The sequence below is a fragment of the Antrostomus carolinensis genome, unplaced genomic scaffold, assembly GCF_000700745.2.
Source record: "Antrostomus carolinensis isolate BGI_N321 unplaced genomic scaffold, ASM70074v2 scaffold2979, whole genome shotgun sequence".
Lineage (NCBI taxonomy): Eukaryota > Metazoa > Chordata > Aves > Caprimulgiformes > Caprimulgidae > Antrostomus > Antrostomus carolinensis.
The window spans coordinates 175967-201104 of record NW_010336323.1 but is presented as its reverse complement, the minus strand read 5'-3'; positions in this window follow the sequence as shown (position 1 = coordinate 201104).

Below are 25138 nucleotides of genomic sequence, written 5' to 3'. Positions count from 1 at the left end.
ATTACTTATTAATTTCCCCATAATACATAATAGAGGCAGAAAAGCATATAGCATCCCATTCAGCAATGATTTACAAGTCTCTTAGTTCTGAAGCAACATCAGGAAGAACAGACATTTTATGAGTTTCCTCTATGCATGTTTTCTTTGGAAAAATGTAAAAAGCAACGCATATGAACCTAAGGCTCCTTTGGACATGATCTCATAACTACAGCTCTTTCAGCTTTATAGAAGATGCAATCTGATAAAGATTACAGCAACACAGTCAGGGCAGAATTAGCAAGAAGATGGTGAGCAAGATTTACCTCATACTCATTATGATAATGGCTGTAATATCCATGGAAATGCTGATGGGCTTTGCTTAGAGAGGAAGAACTGCAGGCAAAGTACAAATACACAAACCAGCATTATTTACCCACATTCCCAATCAGGCTTTTGCTGGCATATTAATCTTTCTACAGGGGGCCCGTGTGAAACTTTGATTCCCTCGGCGTTTGGAGAAAATGACTAGCACATACCATGAATCAGAGGGGCTCATTTAGGAATGAAGAAGCTATTACTCATCCTGCTCTGGCATGAATGAGCATCTGGCAGCATATTCTAAAATTCTGTGAAGACAACAGGAGGCAAAAGAAAAAAAATCTAGCTCCAGTAGCCCTCTTGTCAGCTCTGCAGGCAGCGTGTGAGAGTTGGAAGGAGGCAGCACAAAGACAGGGCTGCTGAACTGAGCCTTTATGTGCTTGCTTTCTGTTTCCATCCATTTGCTCTTTCCAGCACCTTTTTAGGACAAGCTGGGGATCTTAACAGAACACATTAAGACAAATTCACCCTGTTAACTCTGCACCAGGTTGATCCTGGAAGTCATGTTCCAAAAATTCACTGCAGCAGCTCAAGGAGCCAGTGCTCCTGGTTGATGCTCTGGCCCAATTGAACTGGTGCTGGTGGAGTCTGAGATTAATCAGATTTTCTTATGTGTGCTTAGACCCCTCATGGTATAGGTAACGTACAGGAGAGTGGATGTGCTGTATTCCCAGGAGCAGGCACGGAACAGTAAGCATCAGAATAATGAAGTGCTTATTAACATTTTTTTGAGGTACAACCCATATCTAGTTCAGTAGCTGATTACACATTGAGCAAAGTTTCTCACAGCAGAGGAGCAGAGGGGCTGTAAAGCATGGGGTGGGAAATAAAGGCTCAGTTTATCTTTTATTGATTGTGTCCCATGACTGTTTGCAACTGCTGCGTTGTCTCCTCTGCTGCTGTATCTGTGTGCAGAGTTGAAACAGAGACTGAGCAAACCATAGCACGTGTGCATCATTCTGTCCCCTACAAATGAACATCCAAGGTCCATGTGACCACTGATGGAAGCTGAGGTTACCTGGGGAGCTGGGACACTGTCCCACCTTGCTGTCCCACAAGGGCTCTGCCTTGCTCCTCTGCAGCTCTCGCCTTGACTGAAACTCAGAAGATGCTGAGATGCTGCTGCAGGATTTCTAAGGAGATTTGACTACCCATGAAGTGCAGGGCTGGGGCCGTGGTAGCAGCATATGTGTATTTTATTTATTTTTGAAAAGCAGCAGAGCTGGAAGCGGGAGGACAGGCAGTGGAATGTTCCTGGGGCTGCAGGGACTTGTCTGGCCCGCAGGAATGCTCGCAAGACACAGCACGCTGCCCTGGCCCCCTCTGCATTCATCCACCCTCCAGGTGTAGGCAGCTGCTGGTGCCGCTTTCAAAGTTTAATGTGACATTTTTCTCATTATTATTATTTCTTGCTGGCTTTCTTTTGTCTCTGATGTAACTTTTTTTTTTTTTTTACTTTTCTTTCCTGCTGCTTTCCTACAGCCACTTACCTCTGTCATAACTGTCAGGCTTCCTGAAATGACCATCCCTACAGGCAAGAGCACATTGTCAAATCAACCCCCTATTTGTATTTTTTTCTTGTTTCCTCATTGTGGCAAAAACTTCTTTTACAAAGGAGTCCTTTTCTCCTGTTCCCTTCCCCTAGGTATTCTGTTGAATTGATTTCTCCTCTCGTTTTACAGATGAGATATTCCAGGAACAATCAAACTAATATTAGTTCTGTCAACCTTAATCTAGGATACATTAATCTAGGATATAGGGGGGAATCAGATCCTGAAAACCTTGACTTCCTTTTTTATTAGAGAGCTAATAATGTTGAAGGATGATGACTAGCTACTGAAATTTAAGCAACCAAGAACAAGAAAGATTTTTTTTTTTTTTTTTATTCAGTAGTTGGGATAAGACTTGATTTTCCAGAAATTGCCAGGAGTACAATCAAACAGGGGAGAAGAAAGAAGACTAACTGATTTTCTTTTTTCTTTTTCCCAGAAATAAATTAACAAGTTTGGAGTTTTTTTTAAGGCTGTCTTCATACTTACCACAGGCATATATATATTTCCTCCTCTAAAAACAGATATTAAGTCAGGAAAAGTCTGATCCCTCAAAATGTCTGAAGTCCAAACCCGTCACCAAGGTCTCTGTGGGGTCAGGCAGGGCTGGATAGTCCAGGCTCAGCTTATACTCAACTGAGAGATGTTTCCAAAGGACCCTTTGTGGGACTGATTTTAGATGTCTACCTTAGGATGAGATGAATCACACCTTGGAAGTGCTGGTTTCTCTCTCTTATCTCTCAAGGGAGCCCAAGGTGACTAGTTTAGATCCAGACATTTAGACAGATGAATCACACCCTCAAGGCCATGGATAAAATAATGAAAATTTGCAAGCCTAAGCCCAAATCTTTCTAGTCATCTTGAATAATCTTATTATTTTACTGAACAGAATTATCAAATGTCTTCAAATAGTTTCATACTTTACTGGTAGAAAATGAAGATAAATACATTCTCTCCCAGAACAGAAACAGCTCTTTCTTTTCCCTGAGACAGCATGGGCAATGGTTTTCCTTTCAGTATGTATTCTCTTTAGTTGGCCTCTGTCTTTTCTAAATAAACACATAATTTACCTCTGTGTGCAGCCTCCAGAGCTCCTCATGCCTTCCTCTGAGTAGAAATTTCAAAGAGATTACCAGACCAGACTCACTTTTAAACCATCTGGTTTCTGTACTTAAATGTTAAGGTTTCCAAACTGTGTTGATGTTTCCCAAGCCTTCAATGGCTTGTTTCAAATTCTTCTGTGTCCTTTGAAATGTGTGTATGCAAGTGTGAATTTCTTACCCAGAAAACTCTTCTCCCTGTATAAGTAGGTGATATAATGATGGTCCAAAGCTTCATTCTCCCAGGAGACCAGCTTAAGTGTGTTGTCCCATGGGACCTAAAATCCACAGTGCCAGACTGCCTCCTTCCACATCCCTTCTTAAAAGTAATTTGTGGTGGTGACAGGTCATTTAAAAACAGGGTAAGGAGACTAGAAAATGAGAGTATGGAAAATGATAGTTTGTGAACTGGTCAGGATTGATTCAGTACTTATCATTTCCTCCTTGTTTACTTCTGTGCTTGATACCTGTTACTGAATCACCCTGTAAATGCCTTGTGATCCCTCTGAGCAGGGACTATCCATTTTATTTTAGTGAAGTATTTTGCACAGAAAGGTCTAGCTCTCTGATTGAGTGCTGCAATGGCTGCCATAATAATAAGTTAATATTACTAGAAGCAAGATATATTTTCTTGTGCATCCCCTTTGCAGGAAGGTATAAACCAAATACTGACTTCAAAGGATACATCTTTGTTCTAAATGTAATGCTCAAAAATGTTTTGCAGTCAATTATTTGTAATTAGAATTAAAAGAGAAACCCCCTTCCCCAAACAGCCTATAATTACAACTGATCCTTTCATGAAGTATAAATCCAGTAATTAAGTAGTTTCAAAAGTTTTAACTCACTAGGCAATTAAAAAGAAAAATGTTGAGTGTTGAGACAGAGAACAATGCTGCTGTGTGTTTGGGGTCTTAAGTTATCAATGGAACTTTTAGCAGAAAGATTTTTCTATTGATCCTCATGGTTTTAAGAGGTAATCCTTCAGTGTGCAATCATTTCTAGTTCTTAACGACTTCTCTCATAAGCCACCACTGAAACTGTGATCAATAGAAACAAACTGATGGTCAGAGTTGTCCTGGCATTGAGCTGAGGACCAGCCCAGAAACTCTCCCTCCCCCAAACAGCCGCGTCTCACCAGCATCTGAACTGAATCCTGGTTATAGAGTAGAACATGGCCGAGTGAAATCCTTGTCTTCATCAAAGGATTTCGCCTGGACCCACCAGAGAAGCAAAATTTCTCTTCACTCGAGTGGTGCAGTAACACCACTGTGAACAGACGAGGCTTTACAATCCTCTTCCAGTTGTCATTAGCAGAGCTGATCTGGGGGAGGCCGTGCCTGAGCTTTCACTGATGGAAACTTTAATGAACAAAGCTTTTTCTTAACTAATTTTGGTCATAGATGCTTGTCCTGGTTTTGCTAGGATAGAGTTAATTTTCTTCTTCACAGTGGTGATGTTTCAGTGCATCTTGTACAGATATCTTTCTAAAACCATGCCCTCGTTCCCATCTTCATGATATTTAAATAGTACATGTTCAAAATACAGATTGGGATGGGTCCTTGTAGTCATGTTGGGCATCTTGGTGTCTCCTTCTTATGTTCATCTCTAACATCCCATTTTTGGTTCGTTCAGTCTTATCTTTGATATGTTTATCCTTTGCACAAATGGTATGGGAAGAGAGTATTGGTATGAGTTGCAGAAAAAGAAGTACTTTCATTTTTTTCAGGGAATTTTCCATTTTTCAGTGGCTTAATGCAATCTGAAAATATGGTCAGAAAAATATGTATTATTTTATAGACTTTTAAAGAAAATATATTCCTCAAGATATCTCTTGGCTGTACAACAGTTTAGAATTCCAGTAAAATTATGAGCTTGCTGTTTAATGCTGAAAAGGCAGAGCTTGTAATAGGATTTATACACCCCGTCTCTGCTTCTCTTTACATCCCACTGGGTAAAAAAAAAAAATGAGCAGAGATTGTGAAAGCGTCAGGATGAAGTAAGTTTAAATAATCTGCAGCAACTTTTTGATTGCGTTGCTACTGTCAGAGAGCAGCAAGGTTGTTTGAAACATTGGAGGAAGTAACAAAGAAAATGGATTTAAGATCAGTAAAGATAATACCAAATACACAGCCGTAAATTATCAATAAGATCTTGGACAAGTTTATCTGGCGGTTGATAGCAATAAATGTCAACATGTTTGGCAGTTTAAATACGTAAAGCATTAATTACTAATAATAACTTGCTGAGGAAAGAAGCTAAGGCATGGCAAGAGGAATGTTATGTCTCCGGCTGAGATTGTTTAGCTAGTGGAAAAGATGGTTGTTATACAGGACTGTTACAAAGTGTATTATTTTGTATGAAAACAAAACCACAAACAGTTATCTTAAAAGTAAATTACTGGATGAATTCTAGAAAGACTAATAAAGAAATTATTTCTGGAGATAATCCAATAGGGAATTGAGGGACATGGATGGACAGCCACAAAAAATAAATATGTTGAAGCACTAAAACCTCAGACTAGCACAGAATGTGTATTTTCAACAAGAATTGAACTAGAATATAACTGAATTAGTGCATGTGCAATAGAATAAGAATTGGAAGTAATTATTATGGAAAAAAAAGTGGTTGGGGAATATTTTTTAATGTTGTCCAATATGAAATTATTACATAGAAATATAATGGAAATAAAAGCAAAATAGGTAATTTGAGTTTGTAAAGGATCTTTCCCTGTTGTTATTTAGTCCCATGATTTACATTTTCCCTCCAGGATGATTAAGTTTTAGCTACATACTAAGCTGAGTAACTAACTGAGTAACTGAGCTGGGTTACCAAAGCTGGACATTGTGAGCATAGCGTTGGCTCTATTGCCATTAGACACTTTCAGTCTCTCTCCTCACTCTTTTCCAGGAAGTGCAGAACAAAATCCAAGAGGTACCTGTAATCCAGACTCCCGTGAGGTATTATATTCAAGTTTGGACACATCGTTAGGATGGAGTCAGAATGGAAACCATAGGTCTTAATCCTCTCTCCCAGCTTGTGAAGTTAGGAGGAAGAACAGAATTATTGAAATGTTCATGTTTTGAAATTGGGACTTAAATTTATTGACCTTCTTGCATAAGGGAGGACTATTTCTTTCTAGATATGCATTGGTCTCTAGTAATACCTTACGTATGAAGTCTCCTGGCAGCTGCGTTATGAGAAGGTGTGAGGTGGATCCATAAAGTTCACAGATTTTTCCCATCTATGCTATAGGTATTTTGTGTTTGGCTTCATGGTTCATAATGGTACCTCGTGTATTCTTGACAATTTGCTGCACTGTCCGTGCTCTAGCCAGCAGGAACCCAGCAGCTTCACAATCCTTTTCAGGATCCTTATTAATTTGTGTCACTTTCAAACATGGTGACAGATGCCACCTCTGAAAAAATGCATGAGTGGAGAGAGGAAGAACAGAGCTGTGTGGTGTTTGCATTTTAACCACCTGATGGAAACACCTAACTTTGACTTTTTACTTGGTTCAGTCACAGATCAAGTCTGATAAGCCAAATTTAGGGATATGCAACTGTGTGGCCATGAAGGAGGAGCTGTAATTTTTCTCCTCTGAGATCATGCTCATGCGCTTTTCTGCAGACACAACAGTAAAAAAAAAAAAAAAACCCACAATTTTTTTTTTTCCTTGCAATTTCAATGTCATTCAAGGTACTACTTTTAGATATCCCTTCAACCAGAAAGATTCATACACAGTTACATCAACGGTGACTACATATTTTTTCCAGAACAAGGAGTATCTGTGTGCCTCCAAATGTACAGTGTGTTACCCTTCTCCGAGTGTGAGGACAGCATTAGAATCACTTGGAATCTTATTTTCAGGGGTACTGAACCGTCCACATTTCCAGCAGCTTCAAATGGAGTTGCACATTCTCATCATATCTGAAAATTAGGACCTACGTGCTTTTCTGCCTCATCCACACACCACTGTTTAAAATGGATGTCTGCTGCTTCCTCACCCTGTTCTTGCTAAAACTTTTCTTAAGGTGCTTGACTTTGATTTGGTGGAAAGTCTTTGACAGCTTGCAGAGCCTTAGTGAAGCTTTGTGCTAGAAGTTTTGAAAAGCCAGAGATCTTGTGTAAAATCTCAAGAGTCTTTTCACCTTTTCCCTATTTGGTAATGCACTTTTCTCATGCGCTTTTTGACTTTCCACCCTGCCTCTCCCCTTCCCTAACATAGGTAACCACACATTTTGATGGTGGTTTAATCTCCTTTCTTCCTTCCTTTGCAAACCCACCTCCTCCCTTGCCTGAGGCAATCTGTCAACTCAAACGCATCACAAATCAACTTGACAGTGGAGATCTCCCCTTGAGCAACAGCACTGGGAGTTACGCTCCTGCTGATTCTCAGATAGAGAGGGTGGGGTGCATTTTCCACATAAAACCCAGTCCCAGCTAAATGGAAGTAAATTTCCATTCCCCATTCCCTTTGTTTGGAACTTCTGATTTCAACAAAGTGAATCCACTACCTCGGGAGGATATGCAGGATAGCACATAAAGGCAGCGAGGTTAGAACTGCAGTGGCAGTCCTTGTGCCCGCTATTTGACATCTGCTTGTGCCTTTGTCGCTGCCTTCTCTAGTGCTGTTGAGCTGAGGATCTTGGGCTACTTCAAAAAGTTAAACTAAACTGCACAAATTGTCCATTACTAGAGCACCTCTTATGCTGATGTGGAAACTGAGGGTGAAAGAAAGAGAAAAAGCTGAGATGGAGAAATCACACGCGTACTGCTGAGTCCTGGCAGTGACACAAACCAGCCAAACTCTGGTTGCCGTTGGACCTAAATCAGCAACTGTACTGACCTTAGGCAAAGGGCTTTTCCTTTGTTCAAGGCAAAAGACCATGTCTTTCCTCAGTTTTATATGTGTAATGTTATTACTATTGTAAAGGAGAAAAGCTAGGAACTACCCTGAGCTTGTGTTGCTTTTCCAGGACTTCTTTGGGGTGGTGGGAGAGCTTGCTCATGTGTTCTCTTGAGAACAGACTAGCTAACACCATGAAAATGTAAATATCACCTTCCTGCCCTTAAAAGCTTCAATTTTATCTGCAAGTTGATTAGAGTCTTTGCAGACACATTTGCTAACTTAGCTAAATTCAGCAAAAACCTTTTATTTTTTATATGAGAACTTATACGGGGTTTGTTTTTCAAAAATGTGTCACCATCAGTGCTCGGTGAAATCAACAAAATAATGCACTCAGACCAAGATACCAGAGAGAGAGAAAGAAAGGAAAGAGGCCACTCTTGATCAGCTTCTCATGATAAACTATTTTCTGTGAATCTTAGAATGTCAAAGAGTCTGACCAGACATTACAAAATCTCCTGCTGATTCAATGATTTTTGGAGGCAGAGTTATTTCAAGTGCATAACCCCTCTGCAATTGGGGGAAGTGAAGCTGCACCTATTACCTAGATTTACCCAGAAGTTGAGCGTTTACCATGTTTGATTTATTAGTTTTCTAAAATGCATGGTCTTTAATGTTTAGTGCTTGGAGCACGTTGCAATTTTAGCTACGTTATTACAGTTGTTGACCAATGTATGAATTATCTTCAAAGGCTTTGAGTTCCTCTTAGCAAGCTTTCCCACTCCAACTACCAAGTCAAAGGAAGCCAGGAAGGTCTGTTCTTTCAAGGAAAGAAGAAAGGTGTCTTAGGTCAAATGTGCATGAATGTTCTGGGAACATAATCAGCAGAAGCCCCAGAGAAAGCATGAGGATTATTTGCTTGCTCAGAAACTGTCATCAGTACTACTCATAATGTATAATTTTAATGTCTGTTGAATAGCTTCTTAGAAATAAATTATTGGTCTCAAAATCTTGGAAAAATAAGTTGCCTTGAAAGTGTCCACCAGTTGGCCTTTTAGCTAAATTCATTGCTCTGTGTAGGGTGAACTTACATCTGAATGCAAGTGTTTCTCCAAGCCACCTCTGAAATGGCAGCACAGCAGATGGATGTTTGTGCTACTTGTCCCTGCTTAGCCTCTCCTCTAGAGTGCTTTGCCTTCAGGAACTGTCATGCTGAAAACTATTCCCACCAGAATTAAATGCATTTAAACTCATTTTTGGAAATTGTCTGGGCACAGCCTACTGTAGAAATGAGATGGCACAGAACTGATTAAATAATGTTTATGCAAATACAAATGTTGTCAGGGCGTTGTTTTCTGTTCTTCAAGATCCAGCTTGTCAAAGACTTTTGGCTAAGTGTCAGGTTTATTGAGCTCAACTGAGCTAGTAGGAGCTTGATTTAGGGTGGGCAATTGCCAGAACCCCACAGAGACTCTTATCCAGTGCATCTTCTTCCCATCTCCGACCTCAGCGATCCGTGGGGCCTCCGGACTCTCCACCCATATATTTTGCTGCTGACTTCTCATTAGTGCTCTGCTGACATCCTAGATTTCCACTTTTCACCTCCTCTTGTTCCTTAAAAGTCCCATGTGGTTCAGACGTGGTGTCTGTTGTATAGTAACAGCTGCCCTGTTTTGATTTTACAGCATTTTGGTCCATCCAGTGCTCAAGTAGGTATTTACTTGTGAGAGGAATATTGGCATTGTTAAAGCCGTGATGTTAAGGAAATTACTGACAGGTGCTAAGAAGACAGATGTTTGCAACAGCCTTGGGATATACAGATTCCTGCAGAGAGGAATTCAGCAGCTTTTAGATAAATTGGGTGATATGAGGAATAGTTTCCAAAGATATTAAAGTGACTTTCTAATCAGGTGAAAGGTGCTGGATTGAATCTTAGCAGAAATACTAATAAATCCTAGCAGAACACCTCTCAAACTACAGTGCTTTTTACTGATTTGTGTTATTTTCCACAGGGTACATTCTAGACTCTGAGGCAGATGACTCTCAAGTTCACAAACAGCATGAAAAGTCATCGGTGTCATTAGTCATCAGAGGAAATATTTGCGTAACTGCTCAGATTTGAGCATGTATTTGCCTGTGTTTTTATGGAGCTTTGTCTGAATATTCTGTTAAACAACAGTTCATTTGTGTGAGTGCTCCAGGAGAGCGAACAGGAGACGTTCTGACTCGTGGGGACTATTGAAACTAATTCCAAGCCTTCATTTGAACAAATGTTTGCAAATTCTTTTCTACAGTATTTACACAGTTCTGACCTAAGCTTCATTAGCTCAGCAGATTCATTTCTCTGCTCCAATACCTAGCTGGCCAGCTGGAACCATGGAATATTTTCATGTGGCATTTTTAAGGGGAACCCTGGGGGAAGTCAGCTACTCACAGATAAGAAATACAGAATGGGAAAGCGTGTGTCTCGTGGTGTTGTCTCTGCCACATCTGACAGGATGGCTTCTCAGGGTACCTCTGCCAAGAGCAGTCTTGCTCCCTTTTCAAATGCAGGTGCAAGTTACAAAACTAAGTCAACTTTTGTAGGTGTATATATAGATTTTATTGTACGTACAGTCTATTACCAGTAGCAAAACAGCCTCGGAGTGACAACAGTGTGATCAGATAGATACTGAAAATGTCAGAATGACAAATGTGTTTTTCTGTGCAAGTTGGAAGGATAGAAAACAGCTCTAGCATGTGAACGGGTCATTAGCGTGCACCCTCTGGAGCCATGAAGTTTAGCTGAATTAAATAGCCATGAGTTCTTCATCCTCCATTGTGCATGTATCAGATTTAGATGGAAAACACGAACAGATAATGGTCCAGGTAGCTGCTTTTTGCCATTTTAAAGTGGCTTTAGGTGCTTGTCTGAGATAGCTGCTTGTAAGGCAGGATGGCCCAGGGCTGGAAGCTCATCTCACCACAGTTGCACTGGCAGATGTCCATTGTCTCCTGCAGTGTTAATGCTGGTTTTGGTTTTACCATGCTGTGAATGAGATCAGAATATATGCCTGATGCTAGACTAGATAATGATATGAAATGAAAACTGAATGTACTGAGGTTCTGATGGATGGCCTCACCTGCGTAACTCCCAGCATGTACCTTTGCTAAATTCCAAATTGCCTCTACACCAGTGGGTCTTCTGTAAGTCAATCTACTAACAGAGTAGTGGGGTTGATCTGTTCAATCTTTAGATGTTTTTACTGCTCTGACTAGTACTTCTGTGATGTCAGTAGAATTTTATTTTATCACACAGTTTTTCTGTGAAATTAAAGATTTATATTTCAGGTGAATATCTGAATTGGTCTAGAACTGGCTGAATCAGAGAAGTGGAATGTAGTTTGTATAATCACTCATATTTGTGTTTTTCCTGAATACTTACGGTTTTGGACAGTAGTGGAAAAAAAAATATATATCCTAGAATGTGTTTCATGTGTTATTTTGTCCAGTTTAAACTTCTTGGTAGGACTCAGACTTCAGAATTCAGCTGGGATAGTGCTGAATCCCAGCAGCAGGGGTTTGAATCTCATGTCTTCCCTTCCCACTAAATAGTTGGTTCAGTTTTAAGCTTCAGGCTTTGGCCCTTCTTTGCCTTCTAAAAGCATGCTTTAATCTCCTGAAAACATGAGCCCGATAGCTCCTGGGTGCTTTAATTAAGTGAAATGAAAGGCGTTAATTTCCATAAATAGAAGCACTTCCAAGAACAGCACAGGGCTCCAGCCCAACCACCCACCCCGAGGTGCACAGTGAGAACCACCTCAGCCAGGTCCCTGCTCCTGGAGGCGGGGAGCGAGGGGGGCTTGAAGCTTATCCCCAAAGATGCTGTTGATACGGTAACGAGAGACAGAGAAGTCTGGGACTTGAGCACCCTGTCAGGATGATAAAGACCAGGGAAGATGGAAAACTCTTCTTTCATCTACCCAACTGCTGGGGTAGGAGAACTTCCCCAGCCTGGCTGTGGTGGCTCCCCTGGGCCAGGTCGTGATTTTGAGTCAAGACAGACACCTAGTGGCCAGGGAGCTGGAATTCCCCAAGCTTTGTTCCTTTCCTTTCCTTTTTCTTCAGATTTATTTATTTGTTTATTTTAAGGAAGACAAAAGCAAGATCTTAATGCTGATACTTATCTAGGTGCTGCATTTCCTTTGGTCCTGATTTGCCTCGAGCTGTTCTGGAGCTTTATCGTGGGAACATTACCCTGAAAATTCAAGGCGATTTTCATAGAAATATAGAATATCTTCTGGAAACTCAGCATTACCTCATCATTGCCACTGAAACCAATTCATGTGAGCTAACAGCTTTATCTGTGCTGAGAAAGTGAGGTTAAAAATTGTTTAAACAAAACAGCTGAAAGAGAGGGAACCCCAAAGAAGAATGGGGTGGGTTGTGAGACAACACAAACGATGAGATAATTCTAGAGAGAGCACTCACCAGGAATTGTCCCAATAGCACCAGCAAAATGCCAGGCAGGAAGCTTCTTGTTCAGTTGGGTTACGTTTGGTTTTGTCCCACCCAGTGACCAGCCCCTTGAGAACGGGCACTGAGACTTATCTGTTCTCAGAAGTGGAAAAATATGACTTTCACATTGATGGCTGTAAGCTCTGGAGTCCCAGTGTGAGATGGGATTCCATTTTGGCAGCCAGCATAGCATCCTTGGCTACTTTCAAGTTGCAAAATTAAACCGTGCCATCTCTGCTACCTGTGCAACCATCCTTCCTGCCTTTGGCAGCAGCGGAGGACGCGTCTGCTCTGCAGAATAGAGCATCCTTTGTTAATGGTGCTCAAGGCAACAACTGAATTTGGCAAAGGCAGCTCCACCATCAAAATGCAGCAGATCAAAACCCCAAAGGCTTTAACCCCCGTGCTGTAGAATGTTCTTGTAAGCTGGCATCTAGTTTGAATGGTAAAATCTCCCTGATCTGGTGGTATTCACTTGAGGTTGCCTCCAGGGAAGGGAGAAAAGTGTTACGAGGATGAATTGAGCCCAGGGATGTGAAATCAGGGCTGCAGTGAAAGTGTTGTGGCAGCATGAACATTCTAAACCTAACCCAGTGTCAAACCAGTTGGTAGAACAATTCTGGAAAATTTATTTTGTGGCCACTGGTTATTTCTTTGTGCTAATGAAATGGGCATTTTTCTTTGGTTAATTGAATCACAATTAATTGAGTAGTAAGTTCCAAGAAGCATTGCCTTCCTAATGCTTTGTAGAAATGCAGAATCCACTAACTATCTTCAAATGAGATTTTTTTTTTTTTCAATTAGTAGGATCTTAGCAAACCCTCACAGACAATATTTGTGCTGTCACACGGAACTTTCCTGTTTGCTTAACACTGGAAGGAGAAAATTATTTTCTATTATTATTATTTTCTATCAAGTGCTGATAGGGTTTACAGTTTGTTTTTAAACTCCAAAAATAAATATAATTTTCTGATAGGTGAGCAGCCCTGTCTGTGTAATTGATAATTTTCTTTCTTGTGTCTTCAGAAGGCAACAAGTGACCCTGCTGATACCTATTGATTCATCTCAATGAGCCTTAAGAGCTGGGAAAATTTTTATTGCAGATCTGCCTTTGCTTTCACTTACTGCCTTTACCTAAAAGCCAACGTGGCATCGCTCAGCAGTACTAAATTTCCTCCTGAAAAACACCCTCTCCCCATAATTCTTGATGCTCCTGAGCTTGATGATCCACATTAGCATTTCCTTCAGGTCACATGGAATTGCAGGGCTCAGACTATCTGCCAGGAAGGGGATGTGAGCCCCTGCCCTCCCATCAGCACTCGAGATACTTGAATTTATCTCTATGGCAACTCAAGAGAGCTGGCAAGGTAGCCAAAAATAGGGGAACGGGGAGGGGCAGGATGGAATCAGGGGATGAGAAATAAACAAAATAATGTGCTGATGCGTTGTAGAAGAATGGATTTATGGGTTATGACATTCCTAAAATATCTTTATTTAATAATGAAAACTTCATTATCCAGCCCTGTGCCGAAGTGTTGCCATGGGCCTGCTGCAACTCCCTGGAAAGATCTTTCATCTTGACAGAAGTTCTAAATTACAGCATTAGTGCTCTAACGGAGAGGAAGTTATGGCCTATTTTGTCTGTCCAGGGAAATGAGACAGACATTACTACCGAGTGGGTTATTGAAATCTAATCACTGAGAATATTAAAAATGGGGTAGCAAAATTTTATATTTTTTTTTTTTTTCCTGTGTGAGCACTGGGGATAAATAAAGTGATAAACCTGGAGTGTTTACCAGAGTTTCATTATTTTATTAAAAAGTAATTCATCTTTATTACAGTTGAGGCTATTATGTTTCACATCATTAAGAAAGCAACACATGGAGACCCTACAGCTAATTTTCAGTCCAACTATCAGAACACATTATATTTTTATTTTTATCACAGGTATCGCAACATCCTCTGCGGCTGCATGTGCCGACCTCCAGAAATGTTTGATCTGTGATGTTTTGGAGACGATGAGGCAAAACCAGCCTGTGCTCACTGACTGATCATCAGCACTGCGTGTGCTTGGGCTCCTGTTTCCATTTCAGTCCTGATGTCCAGGTGAGAAGTCTGTTTTGTGGATTAGAGCCTGGGTGTGCAATCTCAGCTGAGCTGTCCTCTCTATCTGCTTTAACCAAGTGGGTGAATGACTGGGAGAAAAATCCTGCCTGTGTTCATCAGGACTCCAGCAGCCAGACGCGTGCAGGGTGGCTGAGAAAGTCCTTTTCTGTTTCAGTTGTTGTGGGTTTATGTGAGTCCTTCTGTTCCTCTGACTCAGGCTGGTTTTTGCTTTGCATTTTGGGTTCAGGCAGAGCCAAACCCATCGGTTCCACACAGGTCCCAGGTGAGCATGTGCTGCTCTGTGTTAAGCTGTAGGAAAGCTTTCCAGGATGTGTATTTGTGGGTCTGCAGAACCACCTGGAACCAGACAAGCTTTGCCTGGCTTCCTCTGGCTAAGAGAGCTTCACTGTCCCCGTAGCTCACAGTTATACTCACAAATGTTACTCCTCATTGCAAAGCAGAAGTAATATAATTGCAGAGTTGGATGAATACTTCTCTGAATGCTCATTTTAGCTTCTAAGCTGTTTGGCTGGGTTAATGTCCCTGTTCCCATCCAGGTGCCAAGAATATCACAGCAAAGGTGTTTATTGGCAAAAGCCTTTGCTGAAAGGACAAGTTTTAGATAAACACTGGAACACATTCATAGGAAACCAATCTGGAATTTACAGTTGTAAATATCCCACCAAAATCTCTGTGTTTAAGTCAGGCTCGCTGGCTCTGGGTACATGTCACTGAGAAACTGATTCAGTCCACTGCATCTGGATGTGCACACAGCGTGAGGGACGGAGCATGAGCTGGGAACACTCCAGGCTCATTGCTCAGCCCAGTAGTTCAGACTCAGTTTTCTGACCCAGACTGGTCTATAGTGCTTGGTCCTGAAATGCATTTCCTTGCCTGTGGGGTCACCTCTGCCACCCAGCAGCTCCCACGTCTCCCTCAGCCACCTTCTGTGGGACCCACATCAGGCTCTGGGCTCCCTCAGTTTTACTGTAAATCCAGGAACCCTGGCTGCCCAAAGAGCATGGGAGTTCAGTGAGAGGAGAGCACCCTGGTAGGACAGCACCGAGGTCTGTCCAATGGGACAACCCTATCTCCATCATCCCCTTCTGCCTGGGAGCAAGGAAACACCTTTAATTTGGTCTATCAAATCAGCCTTGCCCCTCCTGTGACTTTTATTAAAATACAGTAAGTTTATGTGCTTACATAATTTGTGATTCCAGCAGCTGGTAAAAATCTTTGAATTCAGATAATTTTCTCCTCTGGAGGGTGGCTGCTAGGATGCCAACAAAGAAATACCATTATCTTTATGAGAAAGCAAAAAAACCCCCTACTGCTATAATTCAGCAGGTCATGTAGCTATAGTGTGCCAAAATTGAGAGGAAAATGGCCACATATCAATCCTCGGCGTTTGAAAGCAAAGCAGGCAAAAGATTTCTTTGCTACATGTGCTAATAAAAATAATAACTTAAAGTTGCATGTATAGGAAGAGAGGACATACCCTGTTCTTACATAGAGTGATAATTTATAAGTAAACCCAGTGGCTCTAGGGCTTGTGTGCACTGATGTAAATGAGCTTCAGCCAATTTAGTTAAAACTTTCTGGGTGGAACTACTTGTGTAAATGGCTTATATTAATTTAATATAACTTAAACATATTAATATAAATATGAATGCGTTAAATATTATAATATATTAACTTTACACCTAAGCAGACTGATTCTTAATGTAAAATAAATACTTTTTAGTCCACTTTGAGGATGTCCAGGTTGAGAACTTAAGCTCTATTAAACCACAGTAGCGGAACCGAAGCAAATCCCCATATTGACAAAACCACAGAATAATTCCATTCACTTTCTTCACTTCAATGAAGTAATTCCCATTTATAGCAGCCCTGCTTAGGAGAAAATGTATCCTGGTGTCATCTGGCCGTGCAAAAACGTGGCAGTGGTGTGGTGGTTTGTGAAACCTGGGGCTAGGGAGGAGGTTTGCCAAGGAGAGGTGGCATCTGACCAGGGCTCCCCTGTGGCAGCACCTGGGAATGGGAGCTCTGCCCAAGCCCAGCACCATGGCCCAGACTGGGCCTGGCAGATTGGTTTGGGAATGGCTGGGATGGGATGGGATGGGATGTGCTGCCCACTGGGAGCGGGAGGAGCTGTGTGTGCAGCGCAGGGAGAAATAGCACCAGGGAGCATCGCCCACACTGATTTTTTTTCATGGGATTTTAATTGGGTTTATTCAACCTGTGCAAAAAAGAAAAGTCTGATTTAGGAAGAAATTCTTTGCTGTGAGGGTGGTGAGACACTGGTCCAGGTTGCCCAGAGAAGCTGTGGCTGCTCCTCCCTGGAAGTGTTGAAGGCCAGGTTGGATGATGCTTTGAGCAACCTGGTCTAGTGGAAGGTGTCCCTGCTGATGGCAGGGGGGTTGGAACTGGATGAGCTTTAAGGTCCCTCCCAATCCAAACTGGTCTGGGATTCTGTGATTTCAAAGTAAGTGCAAGAACAAAATATATCTTGCAACTGGATTTTCTGAAGGAAAGCATCCCTGAGTGTGTGTGTTGCAAAGAAATCTGGGTTTACTGCTCGGTGAGAGCTGCTCTCACGTGTTGCTTAGGGAGGAACGTGAGCCTGAGGAACAGACCTTTGGGACAGGAGGAAGAGTAAATCCTGTTGCTCCAAAGACAGACTCTGAGTTACCTTTGTGAGCACGAGAGGCCCAGGGAGCAAAATTCTGCAAAATGATGCTGTGCAGTGCAGCCCCTTGTGCCAGGGAACAGGTTCAGCTGTCCCCTATAGAAATGGTCTCTATAGAAGAGAGGGGCTGTCATGTAGGTGCTGCTGCAAGGGTGTGTGTTGTCCGAGAGCACTGAGGACAGGGATCTGCAGTTGAAGATTCCTGTTGTTATCTTTAAGTAATTCAAGTAGCAATAGAGGATCAGCCTGAGAATTATCTGCATGTTTTATGCAGACCAAGAGGAAGTAATAGCTAGGAATGCCTCACTCAGGATTTTGGAACAGATAACAATATCACTACAATAAAATACAAATGCAGTAAAGAGAACAGACTGCTCCCGGTGTCTGGTTAATCAATGGACTGTGAAGAGACTGAGGTGATAAACTGACTGTGCTCAGGGCTAATTTTATGCAATATAATGTGTTCATAGGATTAGTCTATTTAAAAATAATTTTAATCAAACTTTTTTAAATGCAAAGCCGTTCTGCACTGCTCATTTTCAATATATCCTTTAAAACAGATGAGAGAGGCGGAAACATATCCTTATTATACATGTATAATTTAAACAATATCATCAACTGAGTATTGATTGCTGACTAATGTGCTTATTAATTAATAGATGTCTTCATGTTAAATACACTTCTGAGAGCTGTTCTGGGACCGTTTAGTAAGATAAATGGGGAGTTGTAGTACAGTGCTTTGTCGTTAAATGTGTAAGTGACATCAGGAAGAAATGCAAAGCCATGCCTGGCACGGCTGTTTGCTGGAATGAGCCACAAGATGACTGCTCACAAAGTCTGCCCGAGCAGGGGTGCTGCAGTGCTGGAACCCCTATTCCAGACATCAACTTCTGCATCTTGGGTGTCCTATGAAAAGAAAAAAAATCCTCTCTATTTTCTAAATAAGATGAAGCAAGCCTCCCTAGTAATAAGGGAAACTGGGAAAGACCTTGCTCTGCTACTCTAATTTATTGAAATACTACACTTAAAAGTGCCACTACAAAACCAGTACAAAGAAAGAGATGGAACCCTAGAAAAAAGTTTGCCATGGATCAGTAGTTTATTCCTGTGGTAGCGAGGATGCAAAGGAACCAGCCATCGTGAGCCCACTGGCTCATCTATGCTGACTGCAGTCAGCCACTGCTTTGTTATTATTGTCATCCTGGTTTTATTTGCTCCTTACAGGCAGGTTATAGCCCTTTGACTGGTGCTCAAACATCTTCAGTTCCTTTCGTGTGTAGATTATTTCCTATCTTCCATTATTCCTACCAAAGCTGTTAAAGTTTCCTGTCTTTGGCAGCGAGAGAAACCACCCCAGCAGTTTAGAGCCAAGCACCTGTTTGTTCAGAGCTTCACCATCCCGCTCACGTTTCCTTCACCAAAGTGCTGTGCTTTACATACGAAGCAGATCGCTGGAGATTATGGATGAGAGCTCACACATCTCACACATACGCCGGATCCAATTTTCTGTACTCCCTCTGCTCTCTTGTGTGCTGAGCAGACTTTTTAACTGACTGTTTGATTGATGGATATTCAAAAGGCACCTTTATGAGCCCTATAAATAATCCCTTAAAGGTTTTTCTTTTCTTCTTCCCCCCTCAAAGGTGCCACTTAGTTCTCCAAGCAATGATCCTTGCCACACCTTTCAGCTTGCTCGCTGTCGGAGCCGTATGTGCTGTGCTCTGAGCGTCCCCAGCCCTCGGCTGTGGCTGCAGGGGCTCCTGCTGTCATAGAATCATGGAATGGTTTGGGTTGGAAGGGACCTTAAAGCTCATCCAGTTCCAACGCCCCTGCCATCAGCAGGGACACCTTCCACTAGACCAGGTTGCTCAAAGCCTCATCCAGCCTGGCCTTCAACACTTCCAGGGAGGGGGCATCTACAACTTCCTTGGGCAACCTGTTCCAGTGTCTGACCACCCTCATAGTGAAAAACTTCTTCCTAATATCTAATTAAACCTCCCCTCTTTCAATTTAAACCCATTTCCCCTTGTTTTGTCATTAACTGCCCTTATGAAAAGAGGTTCGGTGTCTGGTGGGATCAGCCCCTTGCTGGGCATTGCTTTGTGTTTTGTTCTCAAAAGCCTGACTTGGCTTTTTTTCATCTGTGTTTATTGGCATATAATTTAAGTACTTTGTGTTGAGGAGGGGGGAATGAAGACAAATTTCTTACTCTGAAACTTGTTATAAATGATAATTGTGTAATAATATATATAATATAGTTGAAGTGAAAACTGACCTGTGAGAAGCAGGAAGGCAGTCTGGCCAATCAGCTTTTTGTGTAAGCATAAAAACACTGAGAGCCATTTCCAGCATCCAAAGCCACCCGTGCCTCTTGGTGAAGAAAGTGCCACGTTGTGCTAAACTGAAAGTGTTCTAGTGTTGCAGTAAGGGATGCATCTCAAGGACCCTCCCCAAACCCAAGGTGTCTCTGGGTTTTAAACAGAAACCTGCCCCAGCTGTTGTGCCACCATGCAGGTAGGATGTAAACCTGCCTTTTAAGGGTCTGAACCAGGGGGAAAAGTCCCTGCTCTGCTGAGGGGCACAGGCAGGGAACTGCAAGGGATGGGGGACTGGGAGCACCACAGCTCTCCTGGCTCCTGCCCTGTGTCACTCTCTGGGGCTCAGTGCAACCAAGAGTTGAAATGACTTCAGTTTCCTTTTCAAATTCCAAGACACTAATTCTAGCTGACATGGTGTGAAGTTTAATTTTTTTCAATTATTGCATGATTTGTGGTGGGATTGCTTTAAAAGAACCTTCCCTCCCTATGTTTTTATACCCACCAAGTTCATTGTTTGCAAGAAAAACTGTCAGGACAATAGAAGAAGCAGAATGTTGTCCTCTGAGCATTGTACCCGCTCATGCATTTTACAAGTATCTTACAACCTCTCTTCCATCATGGCTTTGATTAATATCTGACTATTAAAAAATATGGGCTCTTTTCACAAGAGCCACTTTATATGTCTGTTACTTGCCAGCGGACAATGGGAACTGGATCAAACTGGGCAGGTAGGAAACAGCAAGATGAATAAGAGACAGAGCAGATACACATTAAATGTGATATCAGATATAACTACTGTGAGGGTAATTGAACAGAGATAGATCCTCATTTACATCGCTGCTTCCTTACTCCCCTCCACCAGCGTAAACACGCCTTGGAAATGAGCACAAATGATTCCTGTGGCTGCGTTACGGGAGGTGTAAAGAGACTTTGCACCACTGAGAATCAGTCTGTACCTATTTAAAATAAATAGACGTGCACATAAAAAAAATAACCCCTATTATTACCCAAGGATGCAGTGGGAGTACCAGGGGAATGGCTAAAGTAACAAAACTTGACACCAGTGATAATAAAAGAGGGAACTAAAGCAAAGAGATCACCCCAGTCTGCTGGGTTTCGAGTGCTTAATCAAAACTGACTTCTACTACTGCAGCTGCAAAAGAAATGTTTCTAGCCTCCCATTAATTTCCATACAATAACCCTCTAATGGGGGAGTTGCCGGGGAGAGGAGGGCGATCAATCTGCTGTAATGACACACTAGAGACTGAGGGAAAATGCAAACTTGGAGCAATTTCATGGCAGGTGCAACCTTGGAAAGTACGGCCATTTTTCTAAGTTAATTTGTTCCCCTGATATGTTTGAAATCCATATTTGTACTTTAAAGGTCTAAAATGCAAGATGATTAAAAAATATAACCAGATTTTTGTAAGCTTTTCAGCTCTATCAGGTGATATATTAATGCCCCTCCTCGGAGCTAGGACAGCTGGATATCTTTTTATCATTTGCTGCCAAAAAAAAAGGAATAGGATTGTTTATTCTAGCGTTCACTTTCTGTCTTCAGCCTTCCCATTTACCTCCCCAGCCTGGTGCTCATTTGTCTCCCAGCTGAATTGATCCCTAATACTATAGGAAGTAATAATAGTAATAATAATGGTAACTAAGAGCAGTAATAATTATTATTCCTGATATTGCTAGTAATAACAGTACTGTATAATGATTATTATTGTGGCTAAGAGTTTTAAAATGCATAAAAGAGTTAACTCCATTTCTGGTGCACTTTGGGTGCCTGCATCTTTTTTTTTTTAATGACATTTCTGAAAATTCCAGCTACAAATCGTAACAGGAGCAAACATCTTTGCACAGGAACAGACACTGTGGCACAGAACTGACTTAATTTTGGGTCTTGTCTCCAGTTACCACTTTGGTAAAATGTGTGGTTTTTTGAAGTGCTTTGTGCTCTCATAGTGGGGGGAGCAGCTTTGGGGTCAATGAGAGCATTGGCCTTTCTGGGTCAGCGTTCCCTGGCACTGTCTGGTGGAAACCATTGGGAAAGACACGGAATTAGAGCCCAGTGAGTGCAGCTCAGGGTTTTGCTGGGTGAGTAACAGGTTGTCCATGGGCACCACTGGCTCCTCGCAGCTCCGTGGGCACCACTGGCTCCTCGCAGCTCTGTGGGCACCACTGGCTCCTCGCAGCTCCGTGGGCACCACTGGCTCCTCGCAGCTCTGTGGGCACCACTGGCTCCTCGCAGCTCACCACCGTGGTTCGTTACAAACACGACCCTGTGGGCTCCGTGTACTTATTCTCATTTATGCTGATTACTTCTTTTCCTTTCTCAGCACTTAAGAACTTCAGACAGAATCTTTAAAAGTATTGAATTTTCAAGCTCTGGAAAGTGCAGGGGCTTTGCATGAGAATTTGGAACCTGCTCTGCTCAGATGCTTTTGGACTTTCCGCTAAGCACCTATCTGCATCTTTAGGTTTGTGTCTTTGTGATCCAGCCCTTTGCAGCTGAAGTTAAGGTGTGTGCTTTTTTACGTTAAATGATGCTCATTATTCTGCTGTGATGCTGCACTTATGCAATGCTTGTGGCATTTGGGGAAGCTTGCTGTGACTATTCTCATGTTCTGGTTTAGATACCATTTTAAATACATATTCTTCCTCACCTGTCTCAGTTTAAAAATGCTGTTTCAACTCCACCTACAAACTTCACACTGGCTTAAGTGCCTTGGTTTTTTCCTGCTACTCTATGTGGCTCCCATCAGCACGCTTAAGTAGATAAACAAAATAATTGATCGTCTAAACGAGATTGCAGGATTCGTAAAGGTTCAATTATGTCTTCCTGAGTCTGATCTCAAGTCAATGTAATGAAGTATCTGCTTAATTCTCAGTACATTATCAAAATCAATTTATTGGAATAAAATGCTACAAAGAAGGTAGCCAGAATGAGCTGAAGTATGAAACAGCAGCTACGAGAGGACAGACCGAATACACTAGAGCTGAAATGTGGCGACAACCTCCTGTTCTGAGTTATTCCTCTGATGATTACGTATATAACTTGAGGGCTATATGTTTTCTCCCTAGGGCTTTTAAAAGCTTGGCTCTGACTTTCTTACTCTCCTAGAGGAGTTCAGAAACACGGCCAAGAGAGCCATCATTTTTTTGGCTCAGTTTGGCTGTGCTTTCTCTCGAATGTTGATGTCAGAATCTCTGATGTTGAATAGCCCTTCACTCCTCTGGCAGGTCCAAAGGGTGAAGGAAGAGTGAGCCAGGCGGGTTTTCAAGCTCTTTTATCACAATGAAAGTAGATGCTGTGAAACCTAATGTCTAAATAGTAAAGGTAGAAAGAATCAAGTTGGAAATAAGACACACTGTTTAAATGAGGAGAACAGATCTCTGGAGTAAATTCCTAAGGGAACAGAGCTGATTTACCATCCCTTGCAACCTTTATATCCGTGGCATTCATCTTTCTTAGGTAATTTAACCACAGTGTGAAAGGGGGCATGGCATGGGATGTGTTGGTCTGTTATTCGTGTGATCGAATTAGGACCTTGGCTCCTGACTGGAATAACACAGGATTTGGGTATGTAACTTGTTTGCAATTTTTGAAAAACCTATTGGAGATTATAAGTTCTGAAAAACCTATTAGGTGATAAAGTTAGGTTGCTGTCTTTCTTGTTTTATCTGTAGTACCAGTTCCATCAAGCTACATTGGTTTTCTCCTGGAAAATCCAGATATTTCCACGTAAGGTGGATTCACTGTCAATACCTGACAGCCCCAATGCAGAGAACAACTTCCATTAAGAGAGCTCAGGTTTGCACAGCACCGGAGGGCTGTGCAGCACTTTCAGATGGGTTCAGTGTTTTCCTTCCACCGGCCTGTTTTCTTGCTCTCTCTAGTGATTTAGGATGTGAATTTTTCCTCCTTGCCATTGTGTATTGATGACTCTAGTGCTGGTGATCTACAATGCAAGGCACAGCCCGGCTGAAAGTACCATGTGTCTGAAACTTCTGGACCTCTTCAGTGGAGACCAAATAACTAAGAGGTAGCTCTGAAACACAGGTTCCTTGAGCTCCTGAGGAATAAGCACGTTTAATCAGACAGCACAATTATCTGGTAGATTTTAATACTCATCTCCCATTAGATGCCAAACCCTCTCTCTGTCCATCCAAAGGCAGGACCTGTAAAAGGCAATTCAATTTCACAGGCTATAAAGTTCTATGTCCACTTCTTGCGTTTCTTCCCTTTTTGTTTATGATTTCAGAAAAGCCTCTGAAGCCTGCAATCTATATTTTGCCTCTGAACATCCATAATGCAAAGCTTGTCACTTGTGCACTGAGGAAAGCTCCGTCTGCCTTTGCAGGATGGTTTTCTGGAGGTGGGTGGCAGACGGGGAATTTGGGCTCTCGTCCCAGCAGAGGCAGCTTGTGGTTATAGGCAGAGAGAGCAGCCTCGGGACTCCTCTTCCTATCCCTGCCATCAATTCTGTACCACTGTTCATTAACTTCCTCAATCATGAAGCAGCAATAAAGTTGCTGGTTTTAAAGCAGAGTTTTTGTACATAGACAGTGATGGTTTTGAGAAAATCCAGATACTTATTACTTCCTTTCTGCAGTCAGGTCTGTAGTTTTCCCTTTGAATTGCTCCCATTTTCTATTCTGAGAATGACTCAGTGCATAAACAAGCCCAAGATTAAACACAGGAAAATACTGTGACATTTAAAAAAGATGTAAATAGAATATCTTATTTTGCCATCTAGATAAGAGTCTCGGGTATAATGTGCAAGTGATTCTGTAGCTTGCTCGTATCATTACTTTTCACCTCTGCTCATAAACCTCCACCTAGAAAATGATGTAATTTAATTAGGAATGTGGAATTAGGCTCTTGCAGTCACACTCGGTTAAGCTGAGTCAGTTTGTAAATTCCATTGTCATTGGGGCTGAAAAAAAATATATATGTTACATTAGCAGCCTAATCTTACGTGTGTGTTAGGAGAGGGATGGCAGGTGAAGCTGGTGTGGCCTCTCGTGCCTCTGCCTCCACTGTGATGTGTCAGTGATGGTTATGGCACTAGAGCAGCGATACTAAAGAACTACAACTGGGTCATCCTTTCCTTTAACATGTTTCTATAGTATATATATTTTTTTAAAAAAGAAAAATCCTAAGGACACTTGTATCTTTAAAAAACAATATACTCATAAAGCCATTTTGGTTTGAAGTTCACAAGTATTTTTGAAGGCAGATGGGATAGGAAGAGTTTAGCCTGCAAACACTTATTGTCAGACAATCTGACTGGTGCTTTTCAATGTGCTTTGATCCTCTTCTTTTTTTTTTTTTTTTTTTTTTTGGCCCAGGCATTAGATAATGGTTTAGAAGCCATTAGAAAAAATTGTGACAATTGAAATGCTTTGAAAAATGACAGTTTGATAGTCTAATAATAGCCCCTACACTGATCTGGAGAAGGTTTTATTTTCTTCTTTGTATTCATTATGTACAGCTCATTTCAAAATGTCCTTTCCTCCCCAACAAATAATTTAACCCTTTCATGACCTGCAGTCCTGGAAATGTGAAACACATAGGTGCTAATATATGCATATATAACACATACATGTATTTAAGGAGGTACATACACTATATAAAGAGCTGGTAAAAGGTGCTGTGACACTGAGAAGAG